The sequence below is a fragment of the Molothrus ater genome, chromosome 19 (assembly GCF_012460135.2).
Source record: "Molothrus ater isolate BHLD 08-10-18 breed brown headed cowbird chromosome 19, BPBGC_Mater_1.1, whole genome shotgun sequence".
In the NCBI taxonomy this organism is placed as follows: Eukaryota; Metazoa; Chordata; class Aves; order Passeriformes; family Icteridae; genus Molothrus; species Molothrus ater.
Genome location: NC_050496.2, coordinates 3,223,000 through 3,237,838, shown reverse-complemented (window position 1 = coordinate 3,237,838; position 14,839 = coordinate 3,223,000). Strand labels below are relative to the sequence as shown.

Below are 14,839 nucleotides of genomic sequence, written 5' to 3'. Positions count from 1 at the left end.
GTTGGGACCTGGATTTTTATTTCCAACAATAACTCGATTTGAAGGTGTTCTGTGTTTATTCCAAGGGTTACCTGGCCAGAGGAGGAGGAGGAGGAGCTGTTGAACTGAGCAGGCTTGCTCCTGTTGCTGTGTCAACAAGTGACTTGTAGGGCAGGTTTGGAGGAGGGAAGCCAAGGTGTAAGATGTCCTTAGCTGCTCTGGAAGTGAAAGATAACCACTGAGGGTTTGTGTCAGCAAAGCAGAGGGAATATCTATTTAACTTGTGCAATTTATCCCAAAACACTGCATTTCTGCCCTTATTTTCTAAGTGAGTAGTTGGGTGCATCTGAAAAATAACATCCAAATTCTGCACATCTGCCTGATGAAATTTTCCACAGTGTAAATGCGTCCCCCAAAAAGTACTTTATGTAAAACAGCAGTAAAATACAATGAAACACCTAATTAAAAAGTAGCAAGGATTAGATGAAGTCTTTTATCAATTTCGTTGCATTGAAGAAAATCGGGAAGAGTGCGAGGACGCTCCGTGGGCTGGGCTGGAGCTTCAGCGTGTCCGCTCGGTCCCTGCAGCAGAAAAAGAGAGACCTGGTGCAGGTTCTACCGAGATTTGAACTCGGATCGCTGGATTCAAAGTCCAGAGTGCTGACCATTACACCATAGAACCGGGCGGTGCCTCTGCCCTCCGCCAGCCCCCACAATTAATCCATGGTGAGCGCATCCTGCTGGGAACTCGCCGTTTGTTCTGCTTGCCCCGCCCTTGTACCTGGGATGGCCGATGGGAACCTAACACGACCTAAATATTCTGTTTGTTCCGAGTTTCTGCGGGATTTGTTGTCTTTATAGAATCCCAGAATGGTTTGGGTTGGAAGAGACCTTAAAATCATCCAGTCCCAGCCCTGCCATGGGCAGGGACACCTTCCACCATCCCAGCTTGCTCCAAGCCCTGTCCAACCTGGCCTTGAATGCTGCCAGAACATCGAGTTCCTCTGGGCACCCTGTGCCAGGTCTGTGCCACCCTCTCAGGGAACAATTCCTTCCCAATTTCCCTTCTAATCCTCCCTCTGGCAGAGTGAAGCCATGCCCCTTGTCCTGTCACTCCATCCTTTGTCCCAGGTCCCTCTCCAGCTCTCCAGGAGCCCCTTTGGGCACCACAATAAGGTCACTCCTGGTGAAATGAGGGCACAAAGCCAACATGAACACTGGGGAACATCTGCTGTCAGAGACACCCCAAAAGAGCTCCCTGAGAGCTCAGAGACATCCCTGCAGAGCTCAGCAGCTGCCACCAGCTGTGCTGATGCAGGATTTAGAAATGTGTTCCCACACAGGCGATTCAAAGCACAGAAAGAAAATGAACAATATGCTGTGACATGTCTGAGATTCTTCAGATAATTTCAGATAAGTCAGAAAGTACTAACCTGGCTGCAATAAATAATGGATATGGGGGGAGAAAAACAGGAAAACTGTGATTGGTTACTGTTCTACTTTAGATATGTGTTCCACGAGGCATGGGATGTTTATGGCATTCTGACAGTCCATGAAAAGCCCGCTAAAACCACCTTCCACGGTTCTGAGCAGGAAATCAATGTGATGGTGGCAAAAACTTTCAGGTTCCACCGAGATTTGAACTCGGATCGCTGGATTCAGAGTCCAGAGTGCTAACCATTACACCATGGAACCACACAATGTGACCTCCTGAGCCGCGCCTACTGAGCCAAACTCAGGGAAAACCGATTCTATCACTTTCAGGGATTTATGAACAAGATTCTGACCTTGTTTTTCTTCCATGTATTCCACACGTACTCATTTCACGTAGGAATTCCACTGTTTATTTATCACATTCTTCAGGCCTAACAACAATGCCCACTGAGCAGCACCGTGCCATTAAGTTCATGGAGCCTTTTTCCTCAGATCATGTAATCCAGAGAGGCCAAACAAAGTCTTTCAATACCACGTGCATTGATTTTTATGTTCTCACATTTGTGTTTTTATTTTGCTTTCCTGCACTTTGTGCTGAGAGTCTGCTTGCTAGGTCCGGCATTGCCACAATGTTTCATTTAATCTGGCAAGACAGGGAAAAACTACAAATGTGTGCAACGAGCTTTTGGAGCCTGATTAAAGACATGGGTCTCCTGGAGCAGGTCCAGATGAAGGCATGAAGATGCTCAGAGGAGCACTTCTTCTGTGAGAAAAGGCTGACAGAGCTGGAGCTGCTCAGCCTGGAGCAGAGAAAGCTCCTGGGGGGATTGTGACCTTTTAGTTATAAGGGAGTTTTCTTATGAAATGATAAAGAACAGGGTTCCACAAGGGTGCTGAGGCAGAGAGGTGGCAGATGCCCCATCCTTGGAACAATTCAAAGCCAGTTGGACGGGGCTCTGAGTAGCTTGTGTATCCCTAATCATGGCAGGGGTGGGACTAAATGGCTTTTAAGGGTCCCTTCCAACCCAAACCCCACTGTCACTCCACGAGACCTCAAATTGCACTAAAAAATGGCTGTGGGCATCCCAGCGCTCTGTCCGTCCTTTACTCTTATCAGCTAAACTACACGTCGCCTAGATTTCAGCAAAAACATCTGTCCTCGCATCAGCCATACCGCTGTCCCCCACACCCAAAACTCACCCGCAGAGAGGAGAGGACGGGCACTGTGCAATGAGAAAAACAAAAAAACATTTCGCTAGCAGAGGATGGTTTCGATCCATCGACCTCTGGGTTATGGGCCCAGCACGCTTCCGCTGCGCCACTCTGCTGCTCACGCTCAGCCCTCCTCCTGCCGCAGCTTAGAACCAGTAACGCCACGCAGGCCTCGACACGCACGGCCGCGTTCCCTGCCCGCCCCTGCGGCCACGCGGTCCCGCTGCAGCTGCTGCCCGCTCCGGAGATACGCTCCAGATATAGCAGGAGTAATGGTCATCAACTTAAACACGAGAAGTTTCGCCTCAGCAGGAGGAAGAAGCTCCTCACATTGAGGGTGGCGGAGCAGCGGAACGGCTGCCCAGGGAGCGGTGGTTTCCCTCTCTGCAGACATTCAAACCCACCTGGACGCGTTCCGGTGTCACCTGCTCGGGGTGACCCTGCCTTGGCCGGGGGCTTTGATCTCCACACGGACCTTCCAGCCCGAACGATTCTGTGATTCTGCGAAACGAGAATGGCTTCAGCCACCCGCTCTCGCCACAGGTCAACAATATTAACTAATTTAGGTCCAAACCACCGATGTGCCACGCAGAAAGTGTCCCACTTCCAGCTGCGCACAGCCGAACGTGACTCTGAAACCCGCCGGGGGTTATCGATACAGAACGGCCCCGCGAGGAGCGCCGGTACCGCCCCGCCCCAGAGTGCTTTGCGCGTATTTGCATACAGCGGCGCTATTTGCATAACCCCGCTTGGGCAGGATTTGGGGGGTCTGTCCCCCCTGTCCGCCGCCTCCGGCCTGCCAGACCCTCGGAGCAGTCGGGGTGCTGTGCACGGTTGCTGCTGCTCCCATCGGCACCATCGTTTGTCCCAACAGGGTCACCATGACCTTGCGCAGCCCGAATGCTCGGGGTATAAATAGCGACGGGTAGAGGCCTTCGTTCGTGCTCGCTTCGGCAGCACATATACTAAAATTGGAACGATACAGAGAAGATTAGCATGGCCCCTGCGCAAGGATGACACGCAAATTCGTGAAGCGTTCCATATTTTTTTCTCCCTCTCATCCCGCCCTCCACGGCCTGGAAGAGGAAGCTTAGGGGTGACCACACTCTCTATGACACTTGAGAGTCAGGGGAGAGGACATAACCTGGGATGGCACCAGGGGAGGTTTAGATTGCACGTCAGGAAGATTTTCTTCATGAAAGGGGTAATTAGACATCAGAATGGGCTGCCCAGGTGGAGTCACCATCCCTGGAGGTGTCCAAACACCTGGATATTGCACTCGGTGCCACGGTCTGGCTGACAGGGCGGTGTTTGCTTACAGGTTGGATGATGCGATGATCTTAGAGGTTTTTCCAACTGATTCTGTGATTCTGCGAGCCCCCTCTGGCGCCCCAGCAGCCCCCAGGAGCCCCAGAGACACAGCCAGGATGACAACGGGTCCCTTACTCCTTCCTGCTGCTCCCATGCCAAGGTCCCGCTGGCCCTGAAGGCACAAGGGTGGGCACTGAGGTGCCAGTGCCTTGGGAGGGTGTCTGAGCTGGCTCAGCTCCTCTCTGCCCCGCACAGAACGTGCTCTCCAAAGAGACCCAGAGGCTCAGGGCTGACCCCAGCTGGGCCCAGAAGTTTTCCCTGCAGTAACAAATTCACCATGGTTGCTGCAGAGAATTGACTCACAAATGAGAGCGCTTGCCCTGCAGGGACTCACCTCCAGACTCAGATTGTGGTGCTGCCACAGGTTAGTACCGTGAAAAATGCGTGGTTTATGATTGGCTTTTCGCAAATATTAAAATGAATATTATATGTGTTGTGTTAGAAAGTAATGCTGTTAAATATAGTTTTAGGTTATAACAAAATGTTAAAATAGAAACTATGTTATGTAGAATACATTTTTTTCTAAGGAAAGGACTCGCACAAAGATGGTGGTTACAGGATACCTAAATCAGACAAAAAGAATTTATTGCTCCATTAACAGGAGAAATGAACTTCTTCCCGTCTCACTCAGCCATGAAGACCCCGTTAGGATTCAAAGGAAGAAGCTGATGATGACCAGACAGAATCCTGTGTTTCAATGGAATTTATGCAGCATCTATGAGGTGTATGAATATGCAATAGGTTTATCATTGTTTTTAAGGGTTAATCCTCTGTTAACGTGGGTCCTTTTTCAGGTTTATACTGCCCAGTAAAGGTACCTAGACATCCATAACTCTTTGTTTCTATTGTCCCATATTGTCCTAATCCAAATTGTCCAAATGATTATCACTCTAATTGAATTACTATTTTTATAACCATTTTATTACTATTAACTTTTAAAATTTTAAAAACAAGTGATTGGCGTTTTTCACAGTACTTTTTGTATTTCATCTTCTCCTCACTATCCTTTGCTTCCTCCGGCTCTGGCACTGCCGGGTTCTCCTGACCACTGCATGGCACACACATCAAAGATGGGCATTCTCTAGTTCTCACTATTTCCTTTTGAGGATTGTCTCCCCAAAATGGTTTTATTTTCATGCAGGGTGTTCCTAAGCAAAGCAGTGGGACTCTGCTCCACAGAACAGCAAATCCCCCTGGGCATTGCTGAGGTGATTCCATGATGGAAGGAGTAGCTCCTGCTCAAAAACTGCACGTTCTGTAATTCACCTTCTTTCTCCACACCACGGGATCTCACTCTTGTGGGATTCAGTGCTGGCTACCAAAAGAACAGGGCAGAAATTGGGCAAAAAGAGCAGCACTGAAGGCACAGGTACCACCCAGAGTTTCCAGGGGCCAAAAAGCTCAAGTTCCTTTGCCTAGAGGGTGCGTGGCAAAGCACTGAATCGAGATGGACTGCTTCTCTAAGATCTACAGCTCCTGTAAGAAAATGCGGAGTTATTTTTGGAATAACTCTTTATGGAATAAGTCTTCTATGAAGAGGTAGTGCTTTTTTGGCTTTGGCACTGGGGATTTTGTTTTAATTCAGCCTGAATCCTGTGATGGGGTGAGTGAAGCTAAATGAGGTGGGTGCTTTTCGAAAGAAAAAAGCAGAACAGAGGCAGATGGTGAGGGGGAGAAAGTAAAATAGGAAACATGAAACAAATATATTGTTAGAGATGCCATTTTTCTGTAGTAAAAATGCTTCAGCTTCTTGGTTTGATTGACTGTTCTTTATTTTTTTAACTTCATGTTTTCTGCCTGTTTTATTGCATGTTAGGTACCACATAGCATAATTCAGTTTCTTTTTCAGATAAAAATTTTTAATTCTCTTCAGATGAGATCGTAACAGATAAAATAAGGAAGTTGGGAAGCTCATGTGAAAGAATTTAAATGTGATGAATCATCCAACCTCAGCAGTGAACAATAAACGTGAGGAATTCTACTTTGGTGTTACTTGGATTACACTGCTCAAGGTGCAGTCAGAGTGCAGGTCTTGGCTTCGCTTTCCTTAAAATTGTCAGGTATGATTGTCCCTCTCTTGTTTAGATAAAATTATCCAAATATTGCTGGCTAACTTGGTCTGAGTTTTTAGTTATTATTTTAAAACACAGGCTGTGTCAGCAGGAGTGTGTGGAGGTGCCAAAGACCTGCTGGAATGCAGGTTTTGTATGTGTCACTCTTGGAACACACTGTGACAACAGGGATTGCAAATTTGCACTGCATTTTCTTTCTCTTGGTGTCACTGATTTAGCATTTTCACAGGCAGGTCGCATTTCAAACATCTTTTGTTCTTCAGAGCAAAATTCTAGTTTTGTCTTTGAATCTGGCCTTTCAGAAGATAAGATAACCACACAGTATTTCGGATATTCATCCTGCGAATTGCTGCTTGGGAGAACAGTAGATTTTTTATTGTGCACATGAAACTGAAGTTTGTTATTAAACAAATATTAAAAAAGACATGCTGGGTTATTTCTTCCTCTGGGCTTCAGCGAAGGGCTGAGAACAGTTTTTACCTGAGCGCCACTGGCCGCTCCATCAGGACTGATTTCGAGTCATGGTCCTGGTTAAACACTTAAAATCCTTTTCGACTTTTTCTTTAAAAGCAGGGCGGGTCCCTCACGTCACCCTGGCGCCATCAGCGCGCGCCGCCGGTCGCATGTCCCTTGTTTACCCCGGTCGCTGCCGGTGGTGGTGGCGCCGCGGCGGGTGAGGGACCCACAGACCGACCCCGACCGACAGACAGACAGACCGACCGACCGACCACCCCGCCGGGGGCAGCGGGACACTGGCGTGGGAGGAAAAGGGAATGGCGGCGGGGAAAGGGCGTACCCCGCAGGGGCGCTGTGAGGGCACCTCTCGGGCAGCGTGAGGTGCGCTTGTCCTCCCTGCGGAGCAGCGAGAGGGGCTGGCGTGCCCTCAGAGGTGGCATGAGGCGGGAATGTCTATGTCTGTGTGTGTGTCTGTGTGTGTGTCTGTTCCAGGACCGGTGTGAGGTGAGAATGGTCCCTCCTGTTAGGGGCGGTGTGAGGCGGGAATGGACCCTCCCATTAGGGGCGGTGTGAGGCGGGAATGGACCCTCCCGTTAGGAGCGGTGTGAGGCGGGAATGGCTCTTCCCATTAGGGGCGGTGTGAAGCGGGAATGGCTCCTCCCTTTAGGGGCGTTGTGAGGCGAGAATGGCTTCTCCTTTCCTTAGGTGCGGCGTGAGGCGGGAATGGCTTCTCCTCCCCTCAGGGGCGTTTTGAGGCGAGAATGGCTCCTCCCCTCAGGAGCGGCGTGAGACGGGAATGGCTTCTCCTCTCCTCAGGAGCGGCGTGAGGCGGGAATGGCTTCTCCTCTCCTCAGGTGCGGCGTGAGGCGGGAATGGCCCCTCCTGTCCCCTCAGGGGCGGTGTGCGGGGCTGTCCCGCCTGGGAGCGGCCCGGTTCTCCGCCGTTTTTCTCGGAGAGACACCGAGGGAGGAAGAGCCGAGCGGGTGGGCACGGGTCGGGAGCCGCCGGTGCGGGGCTGCAGCGGGTGCTTGACTTGCGAGGAGCCAGAGGCGTTCGGCCATCAGTCCTCGCTGTGCTGCTGAGGTACCAGCTGTTGTTCTGAGCTGCCTTTCAATAAAGCTTCTCCTTTATTTTCAGGCTCAGCATGTCCCTGCCAGCAAAGAGGTGTGGAAGGCCCCCCGTGTTGTCTTTTCTGGAAAAGAGAAAGAAGAGTCTTCATAGAAGAAGGGGGAAAACAAGGATTTATGTGGGAGATCACATTGACCGGTAGCTGATGCTCAAGGAAAAGTTGGATTTTCAGAAATGACTCAGAAGTTGCAGGGATTTACTTTACTGGGTATGTGAGTAGATTGCCGCGGTATTCCTGTTTGCTAATAGCAAGTAAATAATTCTGAGGGTTGACACCAATTGCATTTTTTATTTCTAGATATGACAGCTACAACCTGTTGTTAAAAGCTCTGCTCTGTCCCTTCTCTGAGGGTGTGAGAAGGATCTCTGGGAAGGAAGAAAGAGCACTGTCAGCCAACACTCCTTTAATAGCAGCAGATGGAACGTTAGTACTGTCCTCTCCTTGCTTGGGAAGGGTGGATAAAATATTTTTCTTGGTACCACTTGAAGGACTGTAGCTGATATTTAAAAATAATGAGATAAAAGTTATATATAAATAGGAGAATATACAGCTAATTTTAGATAAATTGAAGATGCTGAATATCTTTTGTTCTTACTTTTGATTTTAGTAGGTGAACGAGTTGGGGTTTGGAAAGCAATTCTATGGCAGAGAAGAATCCTTGGAAGCTGGTCAGGAGCAAATAAACACCAGTGCTGATGAAGCTGAAAAATTCAGGTACATTCTTCAAAATAGCATTTTTCTCTGGCACTATAATTTTAGTTTGGAGTGTAGCAGTAGCAATCCCTGGGACTGATTTGGTACAGGTGAGACAGAGGGTTTGTATTTAAATGATTGCTTACTTCAGCATCCTGAGATGCGAGAAATATTGAGAAAAATTGTTTGGTATGAAAACAACTTCATTGCCCTAAAAGGTAAGGCAGTGAGGCTTTGGAACAGTCTCATGATATCAGTGTGAAGGTTCTAAATCCCACCAAACACATCAAATGCTGCACAGATTATCAGGCATGTACACAGTGGTAATTGTACAAGGCTAAGGAGCAACAGGTGCCTAAGAATGAGGAGAGTAAAAAATAAGAGGAGTTCATTGAGGCAGGCATCCTAGGGCATGCTGGGTTATTCCAGGGAATATTTCCTACCAGGAGCAGTTGTATAACCTCACCATGAGGAAAATGGTTTGTGTTTCAGTGTCTGAAGCCCACCTCAGTGGTGGCACTGTTGGGTTTGTCTTTGGCTCACAGGAGAGCCGTGAGGTGGAGTGCTGATCCTTGGTGGCTGTGGCATGTCCATACAGGGCTCAAATCAGCTGCCCAAAGTGCTGTTGGTAGCTGAACTTGCATATTAAAGGAGACCAAACTCAATTGCTAACTCAGTGTTTTTAGAAATCTGGGCAAACAGAAAACAGTGAGTTTTCTTGCGAAAGGATCAGTGTTTATGTTAATGCACACTTCTCTCTGTTTTCAGAGGCGTGGCACTGCACTTCCTATTGAAGGGAGGAGATGCAGGTGGGTATTTCCTGCTTTCCAGGCTCTTGGCTGTCATGTTTTCCTGTTGTTGTTTTGTTTGTATTTGAATTAATAACCATAAAGCAGCTGTTGTATTCTAGGCTTTTTATTCTTGAGTCTAATTTTAGGTTGGCTAAACACTAGCTATTAAGGGACTGCACACATCAAAGACAGTGGAGGAGCAACACTTAAATTCAGCTTCTTTGGTGGCTTAATGATTGGTTTCTGGCTTGCTTTTGGAGCCTGATGAGGTTGGCTTTCAGCAGAAAGAATTCTTGTAAAGAATTGAGTTGATGGAGAAGCAGTGGGGGAGTCAAGTAGATTCTTGCCAGGTGAAATGGAAGAAATGGAATGGTTTTTTGAGTTGTGGCTGTTGTGAGGAGTTGGTGGGTTGATAGAACAGGAAGGAAGGAATGTACAGATATTCTGATTTAAAGGGCATTGGCAGGGCAAAGCCAATGGAAGGGTTACCAACCCACATCCAGTGATGTTTCTGAAGACAATCAATCCTTCTCTGGTGCTTCTTCTGTTATTAACTTCTAACTTTAACATTTGGAATTTAACCAAGCTTATTTAAAATTCTTTTTCTGGTGTACATGTCACAATTACAAAGCTGTCAAAGCAGATAATAAACAATATTTTTTAATATATATGTTATTTGCTCTAACACTGAAAAGTAATGAACCAAAGTAGTTGAACACGATTTTTTGAGGAAGCTTTGGGGAATTTGAGATTCTTTTACTATTGTAGTAGTTGAATGATATGGATTAAAAAATTCCTTTACTGTGTTAAAAAGACAAATTCTCATTATAGAACTGCCCATGCCAGGGAGTTGGAACAAAATGATCTTTAAGGTCCCTTCCAACTCAAACCATTCTGTGATTCTATGAACTGACTTTCTTGGGATTTGATTATGGACTGTATCTTTTTTTTTTCCTCCATTCAGTAAAAATGAAGCAATACAAATCCAAAATGGATACTCAGAAGTGTCAGAGTAGTTCAGAGAGGATGGCTGAAGTGGGCAGTAGGATGAGTTGGTGTCAGTAAATAGCCAATGTTGACTTGGGAAGCCCCAACTTTGTGGGAGGCTTCAGCCTGTCCCCCTCTCTCCTAATTTGGCCCTGGCAGCTCCTTTTGTAATGATTTTTGCTGCACAGCTTTCCTCGTAGCTGTGGGACTTTGGCAGGCTCTGTGCTGCAGAGCTTCTCTTCATCCTGAGCAGTGTGTTCTCTGAAAAGCCATGGCATTCCTGTCCACTTGTAAAGTGCAAAATTCCCTTGGAAAGCAAATAAACCATCTCCAGGAAGGTGCAGCAAGCTGTTAATGCTACAGACTTACCATGACCAAGGTGAACAGCTGAGGAGTTTCTTAGCAAGCAGGAAAGTGTAAGTTAAATTTAAAAGAAAAAAGGAAAGGAAAAAAAAAAAAGCCTGATAAATATAACTTGCTTGGTAGGGCAGCTTCCTGTTCTCTTCAAACAAATCAATTTTCAGTGCCTTGTTTTGACTTGTTGCAATTTTTAATTGGCCTAAAAGATTCTGCATGTACTGCTTTTGATCTTTGGTGTTCATAGTTTGTTTTTAATTAAAGAAAGGGGAAAAAAAAAAAGAAAAAACTAAAAACAACCACCCCCCAGCCCTGTCAAACCACAGTCTGTGGTTGTTTCACTAATGTGACTTCAAAGGGATGTCACACAGCTTTTCCTTACAGACAATTGAGTGGTGAGTGTCAGACAATTTACTGTAATGCTGAGTGCTGGTCTGTATTTCACTGTAGTGAAAGCTCTGTTTATATACCATAAAACAGAAGATGTTGGTCTCTTTATGGGTATTGCACATAGAAAAGCACAAATGCACTTATTGTGGTATTTCCTCTTATTTCCAGGCTAGGAGATTGTATTAAGGGAGTGCACTTTCCTAGACATGGTGAAACAAAATAAACTTATTTCATGTTTAGCTATTTGAATATCATATTGTAACTGTTATTACTTTGCTTTTCAGGGTGAGGCAGCAAGAAGAAAATCCAGCTCTTGCATAACAATACAGGGGCAATTTTTACCCCATTTTGATTTTGCTATGAGGATATCGTGAACTGTAAAGAATTACTGTAAGTTGTGTGAAATTCTGTGTTGTGTTGAACAGCACATTAAACTCAATTACATAAAGTTTTCTTGTGTTATGTCAATGTTTAAGTGTGTGGAGTGGATTATTTCCCTGGAAGAGTCTGTACAGAGTTCTCTGAGGGGCAACAAAAGAGGAGAAGTCAAAGTGCTCATGGTATTGCTAAAATGAGTCAGAATTTAATAACTTTTTGTAGGTTATTTTAATGACTGAATTCCTTACATTTTATCTAAAACTCAGAAGGATTAAGATAGAAACAATATTCTAGTGTCAGTTCTAGTCAGCATCAAGTGTGCTTCCATCTGAATGTGTTTCTTGGAATGCTTCTCTTTAGGGAACAGATGTCCCATGTGTTGGAAGGCATTTGTGCAGGTGATTGATGCCTTGGGTGGGTAAAAATGCTGGGCTGTAGATGGTGGTGGTGCCTTTGAAAAAATGAGTAATTGAGATCAGCTACTCTGGTGCTTATCTAAAATCTTCTGTGATTGAATCATTTGATGTCTTGCTTTGCTTTTGGTAGCACAGCAGCTGATACATGAGCTGATAAGTGATGCATCTTCATTATTTTCTTCTGTAACAGAGATGAAGTAAGTGCAGCACTGTCAGGAGCTGAGGCTCTACACAACGGTGTTGGCGGTTCTGAATGTTTTGTAGTTACCAAGTGTGAGTAATCCTGGAAGGGTTTTGAACAGAGAAGCTGAGGTTGGTACAGCATTCAGGGTACTCAGTGGATGGTTATCAGAAGCACAGAAACTTCCAGTGTTCTGATTTCAACTTTTTTTTCTTTAACCACACACTTGCATAAGCTTTCAGGGTCTTGATCTTACAGTGTTGGAGCCAGCTGGGCTTTCACACCAGCTTACACTAGAACAGCCTCTCTGTGGGGAGAAATTCCCCTAATTAGATCATTGTACTCTGCATTCAGTTTTTTAACCAAGCTGGAAGAAACTGCTGTTGCTCTTAAATATCATCTCAATGCTTTTGAAGTATCTGAATTCAATATTGCTTTATGAACAATAGATTTTACTCTAAATGTTGCACAGATGGATTAAAAAGAGAAGTTGAGAAGGCAGTTTTTTGAGACTTTCTCAAAATGAAAATGCCACTTCTTCTGTATTTGTGTTCTCTCTTTGCTCTGAACCTTTCAGATTTTTCTTTGACCAAACAGTGGCTCATGTAAATAACTCAGTTTGGCTCATGGATGAAGTGTGACTGCTGGCACTTGTGCTCAGTGGAGTGTCTTCCTGTGCTCTCAGATTTTCAATTGTTGGTGTCATTACAGTGAGGAGGGAAGAGGACTCAGCCTTCTGTTACATTTTCCTCCAAAGGCTTCAAGATCAGAAGAATCCACAACTGCATATTCTCAGCCAGTTTAACCTCATTCTTGTGCCTTTTTAAATGCACACTGCAAATATTTCTATTATTTAATGACTTACTGTTATGCAAGTAGAATAATACTGCCAGTACCTGACTTGTTGAGTTGCACTCACTGTGTAAATTACTGGTAGAATGATTATTCTTGTTCATAGTACTGGAATATGGTACAATTCATCCCTTACTAAGGCTTCCTCCAAACCTCTCATCACACTGGCACTTCATGCTGAAGAAAAATCAAGAGAAAGTAGACTTGTAAACATTTCCTTTTGTAGTGTTACAGTGTGACAGATGATATATCTGGGTTGCTCTATGAGCATACACTTTTGAATATCTCATTTCTGTAGAGCAGAACATGATCATTGCTGTTTTCCAGTAAAGTTAGCAGCATGGTGAATGGAAATGATTCTGAAACAAGATTCTTTCTTCTGATAGATATGATGGGCAGTGGCTCTGCTTTAGTCAAAATGGCCAAGGAAGGCTTTCTGCTCCTGTGGGTCTATAAAATTGTGGAATTTTACAGAACTAAACTCATAAGAATTCTTACCCTCTTATTCCATTGATACATTAAAAATGTACTTTAGGAGAACTACTTAAAGCAGAATCATCAGTTGTGCTGTTGGCAATACCGAATACTTAGGGCATAAACCTATCAAGTTAAATGTGAGAATTTTCTGTAGAGATTTATAGAGGAAGTAGCTATAAAACCACCAAATTTAGATTTTGTTTTGTGTTTGTGAAGTGGACTTACTGTGCCAGTTGGTTTCCTTAGAACTGTGGCTCTATCAAATCTCTTGAAATGTGTGTACTTACATGCATAAACTGGGAAACTTCATCCGAATAAGGGCTGTTCTGTTCTGTGCTGAACTTAAATTTCAAACCATTAGTTAAAGAACTGAAGTTACAATCCACTGCTTTTCATAGTGCTAACTAAATCTTCCATTACTTAACCTTTGCAAGAAGCCATTTTCTAAAATCACAGTAACTGCAGTCGTGCTTAGCTCACATCATGTGGTATCACCTGAAAACTTTGTGTCTTGCTGGGGAAAGGTAGTCTGGCCAATAATTTGATTTACTTCTGTAGTAAAAAACCCTACAAAACTGGAGGAAAAATTGTTTCCAATAGCTCTTGCAGATTTCTTGGTGAAATAAGGAGTTTCTTAGATCACCACAGACCTGCTGGAGAGGGGAGCAGAACTGAGGGGAGATACTGGAATAGGGCACTTGAAACCAGTGTTTCAATGCCCTGCTTTCTTAGCAGTTCAAATTGCTGTTTAATTCTCTGGCTCTTCTTACTCTGAATGCTTGTAAGTCTGGAAAGCTTGATCAGTCAGTCAAGAGGAATGCTGCATCAAAGCATAATATTTAACAATGTAACAGGGAGGCAGGAACCTGGTTTTATTCTGAATTCTTCAGGCTTAGTAGAACATCATGGCTTTTATCTTGTGGTAAAATTTAAATATGAAATAGGACTTTTCTAAGCCATGATCATCTGTGTGATTTAATAGGATGAAATCCTATCATCAGTGTGATGATGATGCTTGTTACTACTTTTGCAAGAGGCTTTCATGTCCTGTACCCTGCTGTGGGCTTCTAAATCAAGACACCCCAAACAAGTTTCAGCTGTGTGTAGTGTTAAGCATGTTCTCATGAGTCATGCTGAGAACACTGATCAGTGGATAGCAGGAAGGAGCATGCATCAAAGGAGGAATTCCAGAGGCTGGAGAAGTGGAGTTTCAGTTTGAGATGTGTAAATGCAGTGTGGGTCAGAGAGGAATGGTGAAGCTGAGCACTGTCTGTGGTTTGAGTGTCCTGTGCCAGCACAAACCTGCTTCCTCTCTTTTCCCCTGTCTCAGCAGAAGCCATTAATTTCATTTATAATTCCAGAGATTCCTCAGCACTGCAGCACTCAGAGCCCTGGCAGTGAGGATTGTGGTTGCAGAGCTCTGAGGATTGAGCAGATCAATTGGGTGGTTCTGAGATCAGGAAGAGCTGATAAGTGTGAGCAGGTCCATGTTCACCACCTCGTTTAGGTGACTGAGCAATGCTTCTTTCTGTTGTTGTTGTGCATAAATGTGAAGCTGCCTTGTGTTCAGGATGCCAAACTCAGCCTGCTCTGCTCAGTGCTGTGTGTGATCATGCTCTGGATGCAGTGTTCACAGGAGCTGTGTCAGAGACTGCTCAGGGCAT

The 14,839-nt window shown here is 45.1% G+C and overlaps 1 long non-coding RNA gene and 4 other non-coding genes across 10 annotated transcripts; 2 read left to right on the top strand and 3 right to left on the bottom strand.

Moving 5' to 3' along the window:
• Nucleotides 1–589: 589 nt before the first annotated feature.
• Nucleotides 590–661, bottom strand: TRNAQ-UUG (transfer RNA glutamine (anticodon UUG)). Its single transcript has one exon. It is a non-coding gene; the product is annotated as a tRNA-Gln (tRNA).
• Nucleotides 662–1,602: 941 nt separating this feature from the next.
• TRNAQ-CUG (transfer RNA glutamine (anticodon CUG)) lies at nt 1,603–1,674 on the bottom strand. Its single transcript has one exon. It is a non-coding gene; the product is annotated as a tRNA-Gln (tRNA).
• Nucleotides 1,675–2,669: 995 nt separating this feature from the next.
• On the bottom strand, nt 2,670–2,741 carry TRNAM-CAU (transfer RNA methionine (anticodon CAU)). Its single transcript has one exon. It is a non-coding gene; the product is annotated as a tRNA-Met (tRNA).
• An 825-nt stretch (nt 2,742–3,566) lies between these two features.
• On the top strand, nt 3,567–3,673 carry LOC118693987 (U6 spliceosomal RNA). The gene has a single exon (XR_004981355.1). It is a non-coding gene; the product is annotated as a U6 spliceosomal RNA (small nuclear RNA).
• A 3,021-nt stretch (nt 3,674–6,694) lies between these two features.
• Nucleotides 6,695–11,339, top strand: LOC118693722 (uncharacterized). 6 transcript variants are annotated; one of them, XR_008508722.1, is made up of 6 exons: nt 6,695–6,905; nt 7,230–7,378; nt 7,662–7,860; nt 7,951–8,076; nt 8,261–8,367; nt 9,115–11,339. It is a non-coding gene; the product is annotated as an uncharacterized LOC118693722 (long non-coding RNA). The 6 variants fall into 6 exon arrangements; XR_008508721.1 differs by lacking the exon at nt 7,230–7,378 and having other exon boundaries at nt 6,696–6,905; XR_008508726.1 differs by lacking the exon at nt 7,230–7,378 and having other exon boundaries at nt 6,718–6,741.
• Nucleotides 11,340–14,839: the final 3,500 nt, after the last annotated feature.